Source organism: Sus scrofa, chromosome 4 (assembly GCF_000003025.6).
Source record: "Sus scrofa isolate TJ Tabasco breed Duroc chromosome 4, Sscrofa11.1, whole genome shotgun sequence".
NCBI classification, from domain to species: domain Eukaryota; kingdom Metazoa; phylum Chordata; class Mammalia; order Artiodactyla; family Suidae; genus Sus; species Sus scrofa.
In genome coordinates, this window is record NC_010446.5 from 24830607 (window position 1) to 24854604 (window position 23998).

The 23998-nt window shown below is 34.8% G+C and overlaps 1 protein-coding gene across 5 annotated transcripts in view; it reads left to right on the plus strand.

The window, feature by feature from the left end:
* Positions 1–23998, plus strand: part of CSMD3 (CUB and Sushi multiple domains 3) — a 1223593-nt gene that overhangs the window by 182743 nt on the left and 1016852 nt on the right. The window lies entirely within an intron of this gene.

The window sequence follows — 23998 nt, forward strand, 5'->3', positions numbered from 1 at the left end:
TGTCCTTGTATACTAGAATTTATGAGATCTCTATATACTAATGATATTTGTGCACTTATCTGTGTTTTTCAAACTGCTAACACTGAACCACATGCATCAGAATCATCTGGAGAGTTTAAAGTGTAGAATTCTTGGCCCTAATTACATATCCTGAATCAGACTGTGGAGTGAAGCCCTAGAATATGTATTGCAATTCCAATTGCAAATCCAGTGTAGAATAAACGATTGATAAATGTAAATTGTGTGTGATCTTCACAGAGCTTCTCTGTTGTTACAAACTTCTATTGCCCTGCTTCAGACCGTTTGCTTTAAAACCATGGAGGTGATATCCTTGTTTCATAAACTTTGAATTCCAGAGCTCTTAACTGCTCGAAGTCAAATCTGCAAGGTATTAAATTTCTATGGAAAAAAATCCCCATTAATATCTAGCTGTGTATCTTTATTTTTCCTCATTATTGTCTCTCATACACTTAAATTTTCTTATTGCTCTTTCCCTAAGTTTGTTTCATAGGACTTTGGTTTCACATGTTTGTTAAAGTTAATAAAAATAAGTGAGTAAAACTGTTTTCTGTGAGACATCAATTTTGAGAAATAATAATGTATACTGTATTGAATAGTCACATGACCATTTTTCAAATTTCAACCAGGATAAAACTGCTAAGATCTGTATTCTGTGGTGCATTCAATGGGAAATTTTCTTTTGTCTTTCTAAATCTGCCAGACAGAATTCAAAATATATTCTAGTTCTGTTGAGAGTTATTTCATACAATGGAGTCCTTTTACATTTTACTTTTAGAGATGCATAATCATTCTTTATAGGTGAAAGATCATAAAGATAGACCACGGGCCATCCTACCATTTTAGAATTATTCATTTTGGAACAAAGTAATATAATCCAATCATACTGTGCATTATATACATTTTATATGTCATCATTAAACATTATTATATATTAAATGAATTGGTTAGTTTAATGTCTGGGAGAATCTCAATGAATAATTTTAGCATAGATCAATGATCCAATTCAATGATCAGAAAAGGACATAAAAAGTCTTGAAAAACCACTTGGAATACAAGGTAGCTATTATGCCAAAATGATTGTTGATGTGTACGACTAAGTAATTAAGAAATTACAGGGATAAAAGTCTTAGCTTTCACAAATTTTCCATTAAATCATTTTCACGTTTTAATTCAGAAACAAAAATTTGCTTAATAACAGTACTATTGCAAGGTAACATTTATTGATTTCTTTGTGTCGATCACAGTGCTAAATATCTGACATGGATTTTTCTCACCCTAGAAAATTTTATGAAAAGTTGTAATGAGCAAGAATGTAACAAAGCACTAATCTTCATGTAAAAATGTTTAGGTGCCCTAAAGATGTAAGCTGTATCCATTTTAGAGATATTTGATACCTAACTATAAACTATAATTCCATTATATTTAAAATGATCACATAAAATTTAGTAAAAAAGATCATTATAAGAACTACTGATAATGCTGTGTTTTAAAACAATATGAAACATCAAAGCTGTAATATATTCTTGTATATATTACATATTCTGTGTTCTTTTTAAACACGACATGTAGAAGTTTATTCTATTTAATATTCTATTTTAGCTATCCATCAGGTTTATTAAAAACTTTTTACTTGAGAATGTCAAATGACTTTTTTTTTTATTTTAGGCATTATTTTCAATTTCTAAGCTTTAAAAATTTAAATTGCAGTTCCATGAAATTAATGGTGAGATTGCAATTTAGAATGAAGTCAATTATGCTTCTAGCAAGACAGTTGAATTGTAGCAAGGGAAATTTATACAATAAAATTACATATATTAAATAGTTTTCTAGCAATGAAGGTAGGTTATGTTCATAAAAGAAGTTAATGGATCTTCACTTTAAATACTTTTAAGAATAAATGAGTTATATCTTTAAAAATAATACAAGGAGATGTAATAAATGCAAAGACATTTTTTGTCTCCTGATCAAATTCAAATTTTGTGCCTTTAAGGTTTCACAGAGCCTGGCTACTTCAGTACTGAAACATCTCAATCCAGCAGTTCCCCAATTTATCCCAGGTAACTCCCTGTCCTGAAATTTGGATTGAGCTACAGGCAGAGGATGAGAGTATTCTCCTACCTCCTTTCCCTCTACTGGTGCCAGCCCTCTGCTCCAGCATCTCTTGGCCTTATAAGCCACCAATTTTCAGGAGCAGGAGGTAGGTCTTGTACCGGGAGCTAGGATAAGGTCTTATCTCCCTCATTGCCCTTTCATAGCATCCTCATTTGGAACCTGCCCTCGCTGGTTCCCCAGTCTAGTTTGCTGGTCCTGTTTTCAATAGCTTGCCCTCCACTGGTCCTCTCTTGTGTAGTCTCACCCTATGGAATATAATTTTTAGTTGGCCTTGATCTCCATGGCACTATCCTCTGGTTTCTCCATCCGTCATAGCTAGATTCATTGGGGGGTTCTATCTCTGGAATTTTTATCACAGGGGATCTGGACCTTGGGTGGTTCAGTCTTACGAGACCTAGGCCACCATGCTCTGCCAAAGTCCCATCCCAAATGACATGGTCCTCTGAGATGCCTAACTCTGATGACCTAGATCTTTGGCAATCAGGCTCTGTTTGGTTTGGCCCTCTGGGAGACTTGTCTTCAATGTTGAGTCCTCATGGAGTATGGGCAGCTATGTCCTGGCTTTTCCAAAACAGTAGCCTCTAAGTTTGAAGCCTTTGGGAGTCTGGCCTTCCAGAAGGTTTGTCAGCTGCAGGCAGGTCCCTCCAAATGTCTGTTTCTCCACAGTCTGGCTTTTTGGTGAGCCTCTTCCCTATGATTTGGTTATCTGATGGTGTGAGCAGCTGTGATCCAGCCTGCCTGTAGCATGGGTCCCTGTATTTAACCCCAGCAGTGGTTTTGTCTGTAGTGTCCAGTGACCTTCTGGCTAAGTCATGAGGGCATTCTCTTCCTTTTGTTTATTTTTTAAAATGAAGTATAGTCAATTTATAATATTAAATTGTTTTCAAGTATATGACATAGTGATTCAATATTTTCAATAGACTATACTCCACTCAAAGTTACTACAAAACAATGGCTATATTCTCTTTTAACAGTTGGAAGTGTTCAGAATTCCAATCTAGAAGATTACAAAAATCAGTCTTTAACCATCATTTTCAGAATGGAGTTAAAAGACAGTGTTATAATGAACATGTGGATTTAGCTGAGTATACACCAGAATTTATTAATTTTCAAGTTTACATCTATTACCCAGGAAGATATGTCATTTTCACTGCATTTACAATAAAACTTCAGTAGTACTATCAACACTATGAATGTTTTTCAATGTTAAGCAATAGCATTTTAAACGTGTCCTATTTCTGCACAGTGTAGCATATACACACTCATTGTAGATGTTGTATATGTTACACTGCACAGAAATGGGACACGTTTAAAATGTTATTGTTTAACTTTGAGAAAACATCTACAACAGTAAAATCTAGCTTTATTTTTCATCATTTTTTATGAAATGGTAACATGAACACGTATTAAGTTTCTACATATACTATGCTATTTAAACTATTCTATTCTTAAATCTCTAGCTCTTCTGCTGAGAACACCCATACACACCTCTTTATCTGGCCTAGTTATTTCTTATCCTTCCAGGCTTTGTGCAGGCCTTAATTACTTCCAGAAAGTCATTTACGGAATCCAAAGATTTAAGCCCAACAATGATCTTTCTCTATGTGCTCAGATATGAATACACATTCGCACAATATTACATTATACTATTTTGTATTTTTCACTCACACTAAGCTGTGAGAAGCTTGAGAGTACAGAATCTGTTTTACTTGTTTTGTAAATTACCCTCTATTTCTGCACATTCCTGGCACATTGCAAACACGTAATAAATGCTTGGTAAATTTAACTAATATATAGGGCTATCTAGTAATTTTACCTGTAATGAGGAAAGGTTTAATGCATTTCCCACTTTCAAAGAATTAAAACTCCAAGGAATACATTAAAAGATAGATGTGGGCTATGTTTAACCACAGACATTCACACTAAATTAATAAGTTTTAAGAGAAATTTTGGCCTTTTTATTTGAGAAAACCCATAAATGATACTTAATGTTATTTTTACTTTTTAGGAATTTTTCTCTGCTTTAAAATCTTTACTTTCTTGAAGTAAACAGTTTCCTTATGAAGCATTTCAAAAGTATGAAATTGCTCATATGGCATAAAAAGAAAAGCAAGCTGAAAATAAAAAAATTGGTAAAGCCAGTGGACATATGACCTACTTAATCTTTGTGCTTCATATGGAAAAGGTGGGGTGGAATTCATGATTGTATTTTATTCTTCAGAAATAGGATGATTCAACTTAGTATATATAATCTCATTTCATATTAAATTTCCTTCTTTTATATATGTTGCTAAATGTGTCATGTCTATCAACTGGTATAATTTATTATTGTGATATGAGTGCTAGAATGAAGTTTAATTGAGATGGTGATTAATTTAAGATTCTAATTATATGTTAAAGATAGTTTTTGTGTTTCATACACTTAAGGAACATACATTGTGGAGTTCCCATTGTGGCGCAGTGGCTAATGAATCCGACTAGGAACCATGAGGTTGCGGGTTCGATCCCTGGCCTTGTTCAGTGGGTTAAGGATCCGGCGTTGCTAGTGAGCTAGTGAGCTGTGGTGTAGGTCACATGGCTCGGATGTGGCATTGCTGTGGCTCTGGCGTAGGTCAGTGGCTACAACCTCCATATGCCGCAAGAGCAGCCCTAGAAAAGGCAAAAAAAAAAGACAAAAAAAAAAAAAAAAAAGGAGCATACATTGTGATAAGCTGTTATAATTGATAGTATACAACTAGTGGTTTAAAAGAAAGGTATGCTATGAGCTTGTTTAAGGAATTTGTGGATTTATCTTAATTCCCCCTTACCAAAATGTGGTAAATTATTAAAATATAATTTTATGTTTACTATTTGACTATGACAGTGTATCATAGAAAATTAAATTTGAAATAGTTTCTTCTTTATGAAAATAATTATGTCCTCTAACAAAGCACCTTTTAATATTATAAAAAATAAATATAGGTAAAATAAAATGTACAGATCAACTTAATAGTAATAATAAACAGCATGAATCATTTTCATTCAATGGGTATACATACTGTATTAGATAAAATGATTTTTCTGCATGGAGGAATAATTATGTCATTGAATCCCATTTTTAGTACTTGTATTATCAGCTTTAAGATGGATTTTTAATTCTTTTCCTATTTTTAGTACTTGTATTATCAGCCTTAAGATGGATTTTTAATTCTTTTCCCAATACCACATAGGATAAGATAGTTTACAAATCATTAAATATTCCAATAAAAATTATACTTTTCCTACTTAGTGTGATATGTTATCTTGTATAGCATAGTCTTTAGATTTTGTATACCCTTTCGATTATATTTTTAAATGGTGAACCTGTAATGCTAGTAAATATGAGAAGCTGTTGTCAAAACCTTAATTAATAGAATGCCAATGTGAGAAAAAATGCAGAAAGCTGTTTTTCACTTGGTCATAGGTGTGAAGTAGTATAATCTTAGTTCTTTAAAAATTAACTGGCTAATGTAGATAAGAAATAGATGACGGAAAATCAAAATAAACGCAAGAAGCTAATCTGAAGCAATATTAATTAATAATACTCTTTGAACATCATGTTGTTGTTTCTGCAGGTAAAAGAATATGAACTGACCTTAAGGCACTGGCTTCAGACTCTTAACATTACTCACATAACTAAAGGTTCATTACTCATTGCTCTTTTTATCAAATTACTATATTAATGATGATATTTCCAACTATGTAGTTAAATAACTGAATATTTTAAAATAATTTTCTTCATGTTCATTTGCATTTATAATAATTACTTTGGTTATCTGCCACCTTTGAAGTCACTTAATACTTCTGTTCCTTACAGCATGCTTTCAACTGAAAATTTTATTTCTCATTTTACAAATAGATCTCTGATAGTAGGGTCTCTTAGTCATAACTGTCAAACAATAGCCATCGCTTGCCATGGTTCATACAATACTTCATTATACTTTTCTGAGTTGACATATTTATAGCATTTATTTCTCATAAGGATGTTTAAAGGAATTTTTTCCACAAAATGATCATTCCCATCTGTATTGATTTTGTATTGTTGCATAACAAATCCCCACCATTTAGCAGACTAATACAACACAGATTATAATCTCATAGTTCTCTAGGTCAGAAAACTGGCAGGGGTCAGCTGGGTTCTTAGCTCAGACCTCACATGGCTGCAAAGGGTTGGCTAGCACTGTGATTAACACCTAAGGTCAAAATCCTATTCTAAGCTTACTGGTTGCTGGTAGAACTTATTTCCTTGCAGCAGTATGATTGAGATACCTATTTTCTTTCCAGGGATTGATTATGGATTTTTCTTAGTTTTTATAGTCTGCCTATGGTTCCTTACCATCCACCACAACCCCCAAAAGTAGTTCAGAACCTGGCTTTCTTCCAGCTTAGCTAGAGCACTTCTCTCAGACTTTCCCTCCAGTTGGCTAACAAGGGGTCCTTATAGAGTATACATAAACACAGGAACAACTGTCCCATTACTACTGCCATAGAATGTAACTTACTGAAGGGGGCAACTAGTGTATCATATTCATAGGTTCCACCTGTACTCATGCGGAGGGTGGAAATATTGGAACCCACCTTAGAATTCTGTCTAGCACATCGTGTTGAGTGACTCAGGTGATAGTTCAAAATGGGATAGAAAATACAAGAGGAGAAAGAAGGTTAGAAGTTGTATTTGGGGAGTTCCTGTCATGGCTCAGCAGTTAACGAACCCGACTAGTGCCTATGAGGACACAGGTTTGATCCCTGGCCTCACTCAGTGGGTTAGGATTCCACATTGCCCTTAAGTTGTGGTAGGTCACAGACACGGCCCAGATTCCATGTTGCTGTGGCTGCAGTGTACCTCTGATTTGACCCCCAGCCTGGGAACCTCCATATGCTACAGGTGCAGCCCAAAAAAGACAAAAAAAAAAAAAAAGGATGCATTTTATAATCAACCTAAATGGATCTGCTTGATTTGGTCTGCTAACATCCCATTAGGTAAAAGAAGTCACACAAACAAACCAAGGATCAGAATTAGACAAGGGCATGAAAACACTGGCAATGGGCATGTGGGAGAGGGGATGAAGAAATGGTGGCAATTTTGTAATTATTTTACAGTAACTATCCATCATGTTTTCCCAACCTGGTATCTTCCCTGAATTTCAAATTTTCTCATCTTCATGTCTTTCTCAATAAACGGCAACAATTCATTCAGTTGTTCAGGTCCAAAAACTGTGGGGTCATGCTAGCAACTTATGTCTAATATCTAGTAACTTACATCTAATCAAAAGACAAATATTTAATCAAAATGTATTGTGAATCTTACTATTTCTCACCATATTTACTATTAATCCCCTAGAGTAGTAACAATTAGCCTCTCTTTCCTGGATTTAACTAGACTACTACATTAGACTCCAACCTGGTTTCCTAGCTTTCTCTCTTGCTGCCCCAACACCTATGTATTCTTCAATAATAGTGCTTAATACTTCCTTACTCAAAACTTTTTAATGACAATTCTGCTTATATACAGTTGTCAGATTATAGTCACATGAAACTTGGCTGTACTGGTGGCTGGGAAATGCAGTCTTTTATTCAGGATGTTAATATGTCCAGATAAAAATTGTATTGCTATGAATGAAAGGAATAGAGGCTAATAGGGAACAACTAGCCATCTGCATCAGTGTCAGAATAATTAACAGCACAAATTATCCCTCCCCCACTGACAGATTATGCATAGTTCATTTCAACATATCACACTAGAATTTTGTGTATTCTTTTTTCACTAGTATTTGTTCTTTCAGTTTTATTGAGATATAATTGACATATATATCAATTAAACTGCATAGGTTTAACCAAAATGATTTGATTTGACTTACATACATCAAAAGATTACCACAATAAGGTTAGGAACATCTATCATCTCATGTAGATACAAAATTAGAGAAATAGAAAAAATACTTTTTTCTTGCCATAAGAACTCTCTTAGGATTTACTAACAACATTCATGTATAACATATAGCTGTGTTAATTATATCAATCATGTTGTACATCATATCCCTATTTATCCTTATTTATCTTATCCTGGAAGTTTGTACCCTTTGGCCACTTTTATCCAACTCCCCTCCCCCCCACCCCTTGCCTCTAATAACCACAAGTCTAATTACTTTTCATGCAAGTTTGTTTTATAAAGATAAAAATATTGTGAATCTACCAATATAAAGCATGGTACACAGTCTTACCTATTTATCAATACCCTCCAAAACACCTATTATAAGCAACTATCATGTTCTAGACAGTACATCAGGTGTTAGAAAGCTTTTAATATGGCTTACAGGATGCATATGATTTGGTGGAGAAAAATAAATAAAAGCAACTAATATCTTAACAGTTTACAAAAGTATTTAAATCCTTTTATGTTGACACAAATTAATTTGGTCAGATAAATATTATCAATCTTATCTACAGATAAAGAAAAACAACATAATTGACTTACAGATAGCAATATGTTGGAGGTTGCTCACAGGGCATCTGGAGAACAAGTCGTTCACTGTGAATTCTCTTCCCAACTCAGGCAACATTCAGTGACTTCATGTTGATAACTTGAAACTGACTATGTTTGAAGTATTTATTCAATAGAAATCAGCAAAATTTTCAAAGTAGGCTTTTCTGTTTTGCGTTGTTTTGTTTTCCAGAGAATTAGTTGTTAAACACTCACTAGCCCAAGCCAGTAAATGGCAAGCAGACTACAGGAACTAAGCCTTCATTTTCTATATCACTTATGCTGGTGGAAAGCAGGGCTTTCCAAGCTTTATAAGAGCCACCTGATGATCTTGTTTAACAACTGATTCTTGTTGGGAACATTTGGTGCGTTCAGAATCCCTCATTTCTAACAGAATCTTGTTACCAATCCTGTTACCTCACGAAGCACAAACTACCAAAAGCAAAACATTTCTTATTTTTTGCAAAATTTTTCAATGTCAGTTCAAGCTATCATATTATCCAAAATACCATCATTAAACCATACTTTAGTGGCTTCTATAGGAGGTAAAATTTGTTGCAGCTTAACTACCCTACTTTTCCTCCTGTAACATGGCCAAAATTGATCTCAATCATTCTTTTATTGTTAGAAATAAAAATCAGCTGAAAAGTATGTTTCTGCACTCTACCTTGTTAGTCTGCTATTTTATTAGTAGGAAGCACTCTTCTACAATTTACAAAGTTCTGTATTTCTAGTTGTCAACTTCTGACAGAGTTACACAGTTTTCTAGTGAGCAGGTTGTAAGAGGCTGAACCTATTATGCCAGCTTAAATGATGAAAATGCCATTAGTTAATTTTGCATTTATCAATAGCTTTTGACATGGGGAAATAATGAATAACATTGATGCTGAGTGTGAAATTCTTTACATATATTATTACAAATTCAAATCTTAAGAGTTTTTAGGATTCATATTAAATGTTGTATTCTTTAAGAAAACAAATAACTTGGTTTTGCATTTATTGCCTATTAACTTCTTCATGGGCATGAATGCATTTTAAGAACATATTAGCAATAAGCCCACAATAAAGTAGGTTAATACTCTCATAATCTAAAGTGCAAGTTTTAACATCTGCTTCTAGTCTCTTTCTCCAGTTGCTTCTCCTGAAACCTTCTTGTCCCTGGATTCACTAGTATCATGTAGCACACTCATGTGGTACATTTCTCATCATTTGGATAAATGCATCTTTTGGTATATTTATTTACCATAGTAAATATTCATTTTAGATAAAGAACCAGAGGCCTAAGGACATAGTCTATGCATAAAGTAATTATTTTGTTTTTTTCTTTAAGTCAGCTTATTAACACATTAAAATAAATGATAAATGTATACAATTTAGACATTTAAAGTAAAACATTGTTAATTTACAAATGAATTGCCATATATTATTGTAATTAAATTTTTTTAGAAAACACATTTGGAAGGAAATATTAGACATAAACTCTTTTTTAAAATGATAAAAATCTCTGTATTTTCAGTTTTAAAATCTCCATAGTTTCAGTAGTTTTTCTGGAATATATTCTGATTTTTATTTTATGGTCTCCCCTCACTAGTAGATCTAATCATGGTAATTTTATAATTTTTCATTTCCACAAAGTAATGATTTCAAAGATAATATACAATGAGGAGAATCGTTCTAATTGGAAATCAGATAACGTGACTCAGAGTTGCAACATTTTCACAATATAAACCAGGTCAATATAAGCCAGCTCAATATAAAAGAGAAGTGTTGGTTCATCATTGTTTTTCTACAAAATACTGCATTTAACTTATAGCTCTTCATGGTTGTTAAAGTGTGTTCATAGAAATATCATCACATATATAAACTCCTCTTAATTTCCAGTGGAGTGAACATTCTCCATTTTCTGACTTTAAAATAAACAATAAGAGAATCAGGTAATGAAGGACACTTTTATTGTACTTAATATCAGAGTTGGAACCTAAAATGTATGCTCAAACTGTAGTTCAACTCTATTGCCCATATGTAATGAAGGACTTAAAATATTCACATTTTTACATTTACATATTCTAAGGCAATACTGCTGCTCAGCCTTTTTACAAAAAAAGTAATAGTGTTTTTTATCTTATAAATCTTCCTGGGATTTATTGAAGTCCCAAGAATTGGCCATACATGAATTGAAGTCATGGCTATAGATGAATTGAGAAATTAAAAATTCAGAGCTTTTCTTACCTTTTCATCCTTATCTCCTAGTATCCCACTTGCATTCTAGAATCCAGCCTTCTTGAACTACCCTTACATTTACAAATGGGTAATGCCTTCACTCAACTGACATTTAAAATATTATAATTACTTTTTTTTTTTTAGGGCCACACTCATGGCATATGGAGGTTCCCAGCTAGGGATCAAATTAGAGTTACATTGCCAGCCTACACCACAGCCACAGCAACTCAGGATGCAAGCCACATCGGCAACCTACACCACACTCAGGACAACACCAGATCCTTAATCCTCTGAGCAAGGCCAGGAATCAAACCTGCATCCTCATGGATACTAGTCAGATTTGATTCCACTGAGCCACAATGGGAACTCCTAAAATATTATTGCTGAATAAATAACTGGATAGGTGAATGAGTACCAGGTGTGATTCCTGATGACCTTATTTTATTTTATTTTATAATGATTATTTTTTCCATTATAGCTGGTTTACAGTGTTGTGTCAATTTTCTGCTGTACAGCAAGGTGACCTAGTAACATATACATGTATACATTCTTTTTTCTCCTATTATCATGCTCCACCATAAGTGACTAGACATAGTTCCCAGTGCTACACAGCAGGATCTCATTGCTAATCCATTCCAACGGCAATAATCTGCATCTGTTAACCCCAAGCTCCCAATCCATCTCACTCCCTCCCCCTCCCCCTTAGCAACCACAAGTCTCTTCTCTAAGTCCATGATTTTCTTTCCTGTGGAAAGATTCATTTGTGCCACATATTAGATTCCAAATATAAGTGAATCATATGGTATTTGTCTTTCTCTTTCTGACTTACTTCACCCAGGATGAGAGTCTCTAGTTCCATCCATGTTGCTGCAAATGGCATTATTTTGTTCTTTTTCATGGCTGAGTAGTATTCCATTGCATATATATACTACATCTTCCTAATCTAATCATCTGTCAATGGACATTTATGTTGTTTCCATGTCTTGGCTATTGTGAATAGTGCTGCAATGAACATGCAAGCCCATGTGTCTTTTTCAAGGAAAGTTTTGTCTGGATATATGTCCAAGAGTGGGGTTGCTGGGTCATATGGTAGTTCCATGTTTAGTTTTCTAAGGTACCTCCATACTGTTCTCCATAGTGGGTGTACCAGCTTACATCCCCACCAACAGTGCAGGAGGGTTCCCTTTTCTCCAAGCCCCTCCAGCATTTGTTATTTGTGGACTTATTAATGATGGCCATTCTGACTGGTGTGAGGTGGTACCTCATAGTAGTTTTGATTTGCATTTCTCTAATAATAAGTGATGTTGGGCATTTTTTTCATGTGCTTGATGGCCATCTGTACATCTTCCTTGGAAAAATGTCTATTCAGGTCTTTCCCCTTGTTTCAATTGGGTTGTTGGCTATTTTGCTGTTGAGTTGTATAAGTTGTTTGTATATTTTAGAGATTAAGCCCTTGTTGGTTGCATCATTTGAAATTATCTTCTCCCATTCTGTAAGTTGTCTTTTCTTTTTTTTTCTTTTATGGTTTCCTTTGTTGTGCAAAAGCTTGTCAATTTGATTAGTCCATGTTTTTGTTTTTTTTGGTTTTTTTTTTTTACTTTTATTTCTGTTGCTTTGGGAGACTGACCTGAGGAAATATTCATAAGGTTGTTATCAGAGAATGTTTTGCCTATATTCTCTTCTAGAAGTTTAATGGAGTCTTGTCTTACATTTAATTTTAAGTGATTTGAGTTTTTGTGGATTGTGTGAGGGTGTGTTCCAGTTTCATTGATTTGCATGCAGCTGTCCAGGTTTCCCAGCGATTCTTGCTGAATAGACTGTCTTTTTCCCATTTTATATTCTTGCCTTCTTTGTCAAAGATTAATTTATCATAGGTATCTGGGTTTATTTTTGGGTTCTCTATTCTGTTACACTGTTCTGTATCTCTGTTTTGGTATTAGTGCCACACTATCTTGATGACTGTGGCTTTGTAACATTGTCTGAAGTCTGGGAGAGTTATGCCTTCTGCTTAGTTTTTGTTCCTCAGGATTGCTTTGGCAATTCTGGGTCTTCTGTGGTTCCATATAAATTTTTGGATTGTTTGTTCTAGTTCTGTGAAAAATGTCATGGGTAATTTGATAGGAATTGCATTGAATCTGTAGACAGCATTGTTTAATATGGCCATTTTTACAGTATTTATTTTTCTCACCCTGGAGTATGGAATATCTTTCCATTTCTTTTAATCCTGATGACTTTAATATTGTGTATTGCTACAAAATAAATGTGATCTGAATTGTTTCATCTAGAAGGATTCCTAAAATTTTGGGTAAATTGGAATTCTCAGGATTTCCACACCATTTTCATTTTTATGTCTTTTGTGTAAAAACATAAGGAAATTGTCCCCATTTTTTGACATGTAAAACTTCAATTATGCCTCTCCAATTTGGCCACATGATGAGTACTATTATTTAATGTTGCAAGGTTAAATCTAAATCCACACTTAGAAGTCTTCTTGGAATTTAAAGCCTTTCCCATAGCCCAATTCATTTTTATGTTAATGGGACATTTTGTTGAAACTAATGGGTGATTAGTCTCTTGTGAATAGAAGGTTTTGGTAGCAGCCTTCACAAATGATTTGAATTTAGATGTGATATTTGAAAGTTATAAACTGTATTTATGGTAGCTTTATAAAATTTGGATTGAATTATAGAGTGCTGGGACTAGCTGTACTCTTGGAACAGTTTTAATGAATGCATATCTAGAGTTTTTTACACTTTTACTTAATCTTTGAGTTCAGGTTTTGTTTTTTTTCCTTTGAGGACTAAAATTAAAAAGGATTCTGAAATATTTTCTATATTTCAATTTTAATTCTCCAGCTGTGCACTAAAAACATTCAGAAAATTCAAGAAGGATGAAATGATTAGAGTTGGTTTTAGTTATTTTATTTTCTCGCTAGATGAAAATAGGAACAGGCTAGAGTTAGTAAGTCTCCTCAGTTTTCTAGTTAAAAGTTAAGGCAACAATATATAATGTATTAATAATTAATATATTGTATTTATATATATAATGTATTAATAATTATGAGTTAATGTATTTTTTTTTTTTTTTAGCCCCTAAGCAGTGAGATTAAGGAAAAGCTCACTGAAATTCCATAGACATTTGAAAAGTTCACTGGACAGGTGTTCCCACTATGGCTCAGTGGGTTAAGAAACCAACATAGTGTCCATGAGGATGTGGGTTTGATCCCTGGCCTTGCTCAATGGGTTAAAGATTCAGCATTGCCACAGCTGTGGCATAGGTCTCAGATTCAGCAGGGATCCGGCATTGCTGTGGCTGTGGCATAGGCCTGCAGCTGTAGCTCTGATTCAGCCTCTAGCCTGGGAACTTCCATATGCCACAGGTGCAGCCATAAAAAGGAGAAAAACAAAAACAAAAACTTCTCTGGACAAATAGTGAACAGTATATATATGCTTTTGTCAGGAAATTTTTTAAAAAATTTGAGTCATACTGGATATTAGACGTCCAACCCTTAACAAGTCTTATGATCTTGAAAAAGTTATGTTTCTGAACTTCAGATTTAAAAAGAGGAGACCTAACTAAATGGTTTCAAAAATATCCTCCAGATATTAATGTTTATGAGCTTTAATTGTAAGGGGAAGAGGGGTATGTATAGCTTTACTGAGGTCAGACTGACAAATAAAAGTTGTATATACTGAAGGTTACTTATGTATTTATTTATTTATATTTTAGGGCCACACCTGCTGCATATGGAGGTTCCCAGGCTAGGGGTCGAACTGGAGCTGTAGCCACTGGCCTATGCCACAGCCACAGCAACGCCAGATCCGAACCATGTCTGCAACCTATATCACAGCTCAAGGCAATGCTGCATCCTTTACCCACTGAGCAAGGTCAGGGATGGAACTTTCATCCTCATGGATGCTAGAGAGATTTGTTTCCACTGAGCTGTGATGGGAACTCCCTACAATGGAATATTTAGATACATGTATACATTTTGAAATGATTACCACATTCAAGCTAATAAACTGGAAAGAAGTATTGAATGTGCTAAGCTTTTTGAAGAAGATGGAATAAAAATTTAAGTGTCATAAAATAGAGGAGCCTGTTTATTTTAAAAGGAATATTGGACAATTTCAAGAAATTGTAAATCTTTAATCATAGTCAGTAGTGACAGGATAAAGAGGAAACAGCCCCAAAGGAAGAATCAAGTTATTGTTTGGCAGACAAGTTAGAAAATGTACACATGAAGTTAGACAGGCTGTAGACAACTGGGTCGTATTCAGGATACTAAAAAGGATTTTACTTTTTTTGAATAGTTGCGTCAATTTGGAGGTCTGCAAGTCAAAAGTGGGTGAAGTACATGGAAAGGTATGATATTTAACTAGAGGAACAGGTCATGTCAGGCATAAGGAAAGAATTGAAGGATCATTTTTAATTTCAGCTTTATTAAGGCATATGTGATTGACAAAATCGTAAGAATTATATCTGGAAGAAAAGTCTCCTAACTAGATCCTAGGATCAGAGACAGGGTGGCAACATAAACTGGCAAAGTAAGGGCATAAAAATCAGTCGATGCACAGGAGCTAAGTGTACTTTCTAGCTTTCTTTGTGTACGGGGATAAGTTTCAGAATGCCTGGTTTGCTTCAGTTGAAAAATAACATTTTCAGTACATGGTGCAAGGATCTTGACCTATGAAACTCTGTCACAGGAATAGATGAAGTAGAGAGAAAAGGAGTGGAACGAAAATTTGCAAATGGATAACTGAGAGGAGGAGAAAAAGTACGGAATAGGAGGAGATGATTACAGTCATGGGAGATGGTTTTAAAGTTAGAAAATGAAGAGTTTCCACTGTGGTACAATGGAATTGGTGGTGTGTGTCTCTGTAGCACCAAGACCCAGGTTCAATCCCAGCCTGGCACAGTGTTAAAGAATCCTGCCTTGCTGCAGTTTTAGTGTAGGTTGCAACTGTGGCTCAGATTTGATCCTAGCCAGGGAACTTCATATGCCGTGGAGGAGGCAAAAAAGAAAAAGAAAAAAAAAACCAGATGCATAATTTTGGAATTCCCATTGTGGCTCAGTGGGTTACGAACCAGACATAGTGACCATGACTATGTGGGTTTGATCCCTGGCCTCGCTCAGTGGGTTAAGGATCCTATATTGCCACAAGCTGCAGTATAGGTCACAGACACAGCTCAGATCCTTTGTTGCTGTGACTGTAGTGTAGGTTAGAGCTGCTCTCTCATTCGACCCATAGCTTGGGAAATTCCATATGCTGCAGACATGACCAAAAAAAGAAGAAAAAAATTAAATAAAGTTGGAAAGTGAGGTATGGAAAAGATAGAGAATTGTATGGTAATGAAAAACCAAAGAAAAAATAACCTTAAAATTAATTTTAAGGCAGAAAAATATGATAAAAATATCAATTGTTATTGGGTCATGAGAAAATGATAGCACCAAGGTCTATCAATACCAGTAGGGGGATGATACATCAGAAAGAAAAATTTCACATAGAATTAAGAAGAAAAAAAAAATCAATTGACTTTGTCAACTGATCTCTCTGAATGTCCCCAGCAATCCCTGTTGAGAGGGCCATTGAACTATCAGCTTTATAACCCCAGGAGCAATGTAAGTTCTAATTTGGGAAATCTGACATGATAACTTTAGCCTATGCATTGGCTTTAGTTCATATCTAGACTTGCATTCTGGGCTTTCCTTTTATTTGCCATCCATATTATTGCTCTTACCACTCATATTATTGAGAATTAAGTTTTTATTGTATTGAGAGTCAAGCAGAACACTTGTTTCATATGTTCCCAATTTAACAAAATGCCTTTTCAATATCTATTTACCTGTCTGCCTTGAATTTTTACTATTGGGGCTTCTATAATCTTTTGATACAGTACAGGAAGCTAGTATCAAATTCAGGTACTGGAGTTTCTTAGTTTGGTCTGCCCACTACTTTTGGAATTCTTAAGCTTCAATATACCTCCATGTGATGTTTATAGTTTTGAGGAAAGGAATATAACATTTTAGTAAAAGATGGACTTTGAAATATAATAATTTTCAGTTAGAGGATTTCTCCAAATTTATGAGTTTTATATAAAAGTGAAATCTTGCCAGTCTTCGTAGAGATAACATGGAGAGTAGGCAAAATGTGGAGAGATGAAAAAGGTGGGTTGTTTTTTTCTTTATTTCTTGCTCTCTTGAGTTTGAGTTAATGGTAGACTGTCTCATCTATATAAGAAATAGAGATATTTGCAAGTTTTCTGAATGTGAGAGATTTAAGAAAAGGAAATGAAGGTGAAAAATAAAGGTTTTCATAGAATTAGAAGAAACTAAAAACGCCTAAATTGACATTTGTTTAGTTGTTTTCCATAGAATTATAACTTCATATGCATGCATACTTAAGTAAAAAAAAATAGAGAGAAATGATGTTTAATCCTCTGTAGATCATTCTCTATTATTAATGATATATAATGTCACCAGTTCCAAAAGTAATGACACTTTCTGTGAAAACCAATGTTCCAAATATTGGTTTATAGTCTGTGGGTATTGATTCCATCAGGGAGAAATTGGAGATTATTGATTTTGACAAGTGGACAGAGAGAAGAAAAGATAACTATGAGATAAGGAATTGTAGAAATTACTAGAAAGACAGTTTTTAAATCCTTTGGAAAGTTGATCAGATTTTTAAGAATCTGTTTTTTTCTCAGATATAATAGCAGCAATATGAAACAAGATAAAAAGAGTCAATCATACTTTATGATATCTATGAGAAATTTAGCTATAATACTTGAATGTAATATGATGAGTACTGATTAGATACCAAATTTCCCTCAAGTATTTGATTAGACCATACCTGAATTATTTATGCATACACTTAAGAAATTCATGGAATTCTAAGGAAAAAGTACAAAACTTATTTTTCAATTTTTAGAGAGACATGAAAATTTATCAAATGAATCAGGGCAATGATCAGCTTATAGGGAAGTAATTAATACATTTTCACCTCTTAATTCCATGACAAGTCTCTAGTACAAGGGACAAAAATCGATATGTCATATTAGTTTACCTAAATAAATGTTCCTAATATACCCTAGAAGTTTCCATAGGGGAAGTATTTTTAGATACTAGATTATTTAAGCTATTTAAATTAGTATTTTTATGGTAGGTTATTTAACATGGCTAAAAGATAGAAATCCCAAAGCAAACACAGACTTAGGAATTTCCCTCTAAGACATTACATATAAGAAGAACTTTTTTTTTCTAATGAAGAAGATGATATTAACTTTATTATTTTTTTCTTGTGCTTTCTTTAAAAAAGAATAAGTGAGTTAAAGAGAGAGAAAGCTATATATCTTATACTACTGTTCTTCTGACTTAGAATTCTAATTATGTGGTGAATTATGAGGTTTAGGTTGCATTCTAAAGGCCTGGAACACTCCAATTAATTCAGTTTGAATTTGAATTTATCCTCAAATTTCCTTTTACCTGTGGAATAATTTGTACTTTCTGCTATTTCTGTTTGTCTCCCCATTATCATGTCTCTCATAAGTGCATTATTGTTATCATAAGGCATTGATAATCACAGAATTGGTGACTCTGGTTATTTAAAAAATGATGAACTATCTGTTAATATACTTGTAAATAATGCAAGTTCCATAATCTATAAAATATTTATTGTTCATATAATCTTCTGTAAACAAGTATTTTTTAAAAAATCCTGCTGACTCAATTCCTAGCTGTTAGCCTCTCTACCAGGGTACAATTTTCACACTTTTCTAAAGTTATATAGTTTATATTTTATGTATTTTAATGCCCAATTGTGATCTTGTTAAATATGATTATTTCCTCTGTTGGTTGGAAGTCGATCTTTTCATTTTTGCTGCGATGGCATAAGCAATAGTTACTTACCTAGTGGCTTTCATTCCAGTAAACAAGAGCATTAAACTGTGATTTTTGGTATCTCCCTTTTGACACTTTATGCTCCTCATCTGCCATGTCCAATCTATAATATGTGTCTCTATCCTTCAAATCTTTGAATGCATTCCCTACATTTTTTCTATACTTTTTCATCAAATGCCCCATGTGTTTGATCCCCTCTCCCCTCTCCCCTCCACCTTGCTACCTATATATACCCTCTCTTCTTTTAAATTCAAACTCTGTTTATAAAATACAATATTTTAAAAATGCAAATCTGTTTGTGCCACCTCAAAGTTTAAACTATCAATACTTTCCGGAGTTCCCGTCGTGGCGCAGTGGTTAACGAATCCGACTAGGAACCATGAGGTTGCGGGTTCGGTCCCTGCCCTTGCTCAGTGGGTTAAGGATCTGGCATTGCCCTGAGCTGTGGTGTAGGTTGCAGACGCGGCTGGGATCCCGCGTTGCTGTGGCTCTGGCATAGGCCGGTGGCTACAGCTCCGATTCGACCCCTAGCCTGGGAATCTCCATATGCCGCGGAAACGGCCCAAGAAATAGCAAAAAGACAAAAAAAAAAAAAAAAAAAAAAAAAATACTTTCCTATCAGTTTCAGCATTAAAATAAAAAATAATCAAGTTGGCCTGTAATTCCCTATAAGATCTGATTACTGTACACTGATTTTCATCTCCAGCTTCCTGTATTTTATCTGTCCCGCTCTTTTTTTTTTTTTTGGCTCTGCCCACAGCATGCAGAAGTTCTGGGACCAGGGATTGAACCCACACCAAAATTACAACCCAAGCCAAAGCTGCAACCCAAGCTACAGCAGTGACAATGCTGGATCCTTAACCCACCATGCCACCAGAGATTCATGTCCTGCTCTTTTTCTCTTGAAAGAGCTACATCATTTCAATTTGTTTTACTCTCACTAAAGTAACCACAAATCAGGTCCACAACAGTGTATCTCTCTTTGTTTTTAATCTATTAACTTTAAATACTATTATAAAATCCTCATTTCAGTGATGGGCAGAATCTAAGTTTTGGAATTTTTCCTCTATCTCCATTACCTTTTGTATGAAGGTTGGGTGAGGATGTTAGAAACTGAGTTCTCAGGAATATAATTATATGTAATTATCCTTTACTCCTCTCTGACATCCCCTGATACCAGCCCAGAAATTGTTGCTATTGTCTGTTTTACTCTCTTCTGTATCCCTAGTACCTAAGAACAGGGTATATGTAGCATCAGGTATAATGTAGTTATTTACTGAAAAGTAAAAGTGTTTATGTTTATTAACTAACCTCTTTAAGCTAAATCCATACCTCTTCTTCAATTAGTCTGTTTCTGTATATGTATATAAAACTATAACCCTGCTTCCTAGTGAGTCACAGCTCATCATCTTCTAAAATGGTTTTTAAATTATTACTTTCTTTCTTCAATGCCACCACTACTACAGCTTAGTTCTGCTTTTGCCAGGAAGAAGACCCATAAAGACTTTCTTTTATTTATAGCAAGTATAGCCACATCAAATACTTTGAAGCCCAGGAAAATAATGTAACAGGGCAATAGTAAAGAGTATTGGGTTATCACATAATTTATACATTACATGAAGGCAGTCAAATTCATTTTGAAAATTTTTTTTCAACAAAAATCTTTTGACCAAACTCCATATATGTACCATCAGATTTTCACTAATGAACAGCTTTGATAGCCTACTGGTATAAATATTTTCACCTTATCGTAATTTGATTTTAAAAATAGAAAAAAAATTATAGTGATGAATAGATTATTTCTACTGTGTTCACTATCCCAATAAATATATAAAACTCAGGGGGAGGCATATAGCTACCATCTAAAACTTTCATCTTTCCCAATACTACGAGATCTTTTTGGAAGGACACATAGATCCCAAATTTTCCATGCCATATACCCACTGTCCTTTAGCTAATCTAATATTTCACCATTTTCACAGAGTATACCTTAATACATAACATGTGTAAATTGTTCCTTTTTTTCTAAAGAACACTGTCAGTTAAGCTGACATTTTCAGCAAGTGCAATTACAATTTAAGAATTTTTGAACATCATACCACATTAAAAATAATTATGCTTAATAATCATTTCCTCAACATGGAGAAATATAAATAATAGGAATTGTTAACATTAAAACAAATTAGCAGAGTTCCCATCGTGGTGCAGTGGTTAACGAATCCGACTAGGAACCATGAGGTTGCGGGTTCGATCCCTGCCCTTGCACAGTGGGTTAACGATCCGGCGTTGTCGTGAGCTGTGATGTAGGTCGCAGAAGCGGCTTGGATCCCACGTTGTTGTGGCTCTGGTGTAGGCCGGCGGCTACAGCTCTGATTAGATCCCTAACCTGGGAACCTCCATATGCTGAGGGAGTGGCCCTAAAAAAGGCAAAAAGACAAAAAACAAACAAACAAACAAAAACAAAAAAACAAATTAGCATTAACTTTAATCTAAATTATTTTCCTTGGAGTTTGTTGTGGCTTAGTGGGGTGAGAACCCAACTAGTATCCCTGAGGATGTGAGTTAGATCCCTGGCCTCACTCAGCAGGTTAGGGATCCAGTATAGTGTTACTGTGAGCTGTGGTGTAGGTAATGGATGTGGCTTAGATCCCACATCGCTGTGGCTGTGGCATAGGCTGGAAGCTGCAGCTCCAATTGACCCCAGTCTGGGAACATCCATATGCCACAGGTTCGGCCCTAAAAACAAAAAAAATAAATAAATAAATAAATAAAAGATTTTTCCTATAATTATTTTCCAAACTGTTATCTTTGTAATATAGTTCATGTGAGGTAGATACACTATGCTTTGTTATTTTTATTAAGCACCATGTACAACACTTCCTAAAGGTCACCAGTGCAAAATAACAACCAATTGCTTCATTATTCCATCACCACTTATGAGATATATAACATTTCTAATAAATAACCTAATTCACAGGTCCAAATAAAAATACTAAATTTGATTTCTCACATTTTGATTTATGAATGTCTCCCAAAACTCAGATGCAATGTGCTTTCCTACTTAAATATTATTCTAAATGTCTTTAAAAATATGGTTCTGCCAGTTGCCTCAATCTCCTACAATGTTAGACACATGCAAAAGATAATACGATCCATCTTAAGAACATTACAGTCATTTGCCAGAGGTGGAAATTTAAAACTATAGGTTTTATTATAGTTCAATTACTTCACTGGTTATTAATATAAGAAGTTAATGTACGACACTTCCAATACAACTGCTATTGTTTTAACTGCTTTATATTACTAATAGAAGGACAAAATAATATGCATTGCTAATAATTAAAAAACTTATCTCTAAAACAGTGAGGTAAAAATCCAACACAGTACTTTTTTTTTGTCTTTTTGTCTTTTCAACACCACTCCAGTGGCATATGGAGGTTCCCAGGCTAGGGATCTAATAGGAGCTGTAGCCACCAGCCTATGCCAGAGCCACAGCAACGTGGGATCTGAGCCATGTCTGTGACCTACACCACAGCTCATGGCAACGCCGGATCCTTAGCCCACTGAGCAAGGCCAGGGATCGAACCCACAATCTCATGGTTCCTGGTCAGACTCTTTAACCACTGCACCACAACGGGAACTCCAGGGCGTGTTGCTACAGTACATTTTTAATCCATAAAGAATATTCCAAAATCATGAATAAATGGTGCTTGTGGAAATTTATTTCACAGAAAAGGAATCAGAACCATGAAAAAAATTGTGAACGTTTTTTCAGCACCCTGGAAATTAACCAAAAGCTTAAAACAATCCAAGGACAACTTATTCATGGAAAATTAATGTCATTAAGAATAATAGCTTTGTGATGGATTACACTATGCCTATCCTTCCCCCTCTTTTCAGATGTATAATAGCCTTGAAAACTATCAGCCCCACCACCTTGGTAACTGCAAAAACTAGCAACCTAACAGACACTGAAAAAGGCAGATCAGGTTTGAGAGCTCATCAGAAAGCTCTATCCCTGGAAAACTATCACTTTTAAACTGTCTTTGACCCAGAACTTGTCAGTAGGAACAGCCCAATCCCCATGACATTTATCAAAGGTAAAAAGAAAAGAAAAGAAAAGCATAGTGAAGTGATACCAGTTAGTGCACACAAGAGTCTGACCAAAAAAATCTCATCTGAGGAATGAGATATCCACAAAAGGCTTTAAAAAATATCTAAATATTCCTACAGACTTTGAAGACCACATGTATGTGCAGTGCTTCAGTGCAGTGCTTCATGCACAAGAAAGACCTGAGAAAACTTGAAACTCCAACTTATAACCCTCTGTAAGCAGGAAGTGAAGGCTAAGGCAGATATGCGAATTGTAGGAACCTTGCGTATGTGCCCCAGCACACAAACGGAGGCTCTCAGGAAATATCAAAGATATATTGGCTCAAGACATTTAAAAAAACTTCCATCTGGAATTCCCATCATGGCACAGCAGAAACAAATCTAACCAGGAACCTTAAGGTTGCAGGTTCGATCCATAGCCTCGCTCAGTGGGTTAAGGATCTGATGTTGCCGTGAGCTGTGGTGTAGGTCACAGATGCAGCTTGGATCTGCCGTTGCTGTGGCGCTGGTGTAGGCCGGCAGCAACAGCTCTGATTAGACCCCTAGCCTGGGGACCTCCATGTGCTGTGGGCGTGGTCCTAAAAAAACAAAAAGACCAAAAAAAAAAAAAAGAAAGAAAGAAAGAAAGAAACATCCATCCAACCATTAGTCAAATGCTGGGCTAACTGGGCAAACTTCAGTGGCCACACAGAACAAAGGATTTTGATTTTAAAATTACATTTACCAAACAAAACATTAGCCACCTCAACAAAGAGCTGCAATAGACCTACTGAGGGAGGGAGGTTGATTTCCAGAGAAGATACATTATAGTTTTGGTCAAATAATTTTGTTTAGTTTTAAACAAAAAATTTTTAAAACATGCAGAGAAAGATGAAAGTATGGCATATAAACAGGGGGAAATATAGTCAATAGAAATAGTATCAGAGAAAGTCCAGGTGCTTCACATACTAGCCAAAGACTTTAAGTTGGTTATTGTACAACTGCTTAAGAAGTAAAGGAAATGATATATAAAGAACTAAAGAACACCATGAGAATGATTTGTCACTAAATTAGAAATAGCAATGAATAGATAGAAATATTTAAAAGAATCAAAATAGAAGCTCTATTGTTGACAAGTGCAACTGAAATAA